Here is a 227-nt window from a genome sequence, read left to right as displayed (position 1 = left end):
GGTAAAGACATCATATAACTACGACTTTATCAATACATTTGAAAAGAGTGGATTATGCTAAAGATATTCCTCGCTTTTTGAGAAATCTGAGCATTTGAGAATTTAATGTGCTTTGCATTTTGATGTTGCTGCGTTTTGCTTTTTTTGATAACGATTTATTGTCTTCTTGGCGCGAGATACTGTGGCACAGACATAAATGGTGATGGGGATTTGTGCATACACAAATG

This window comes from Penaeus monodon, chromosome 27 (genome assembly GCF_015228065.2).
Source record: "Penaeus monodon isolate SGIC_2016 chromosome 27, NSTDA_Pmon_1, whole genome shotgun sequence".
NCBI lineage: Eukaryota > Metazoa > Arthropoda > Malacostraca > Decapoda > Penaeidae > Penaeus > Penaeus monodon.
This window is presented reverse-complemented; position numbering follows the sequence as displayed.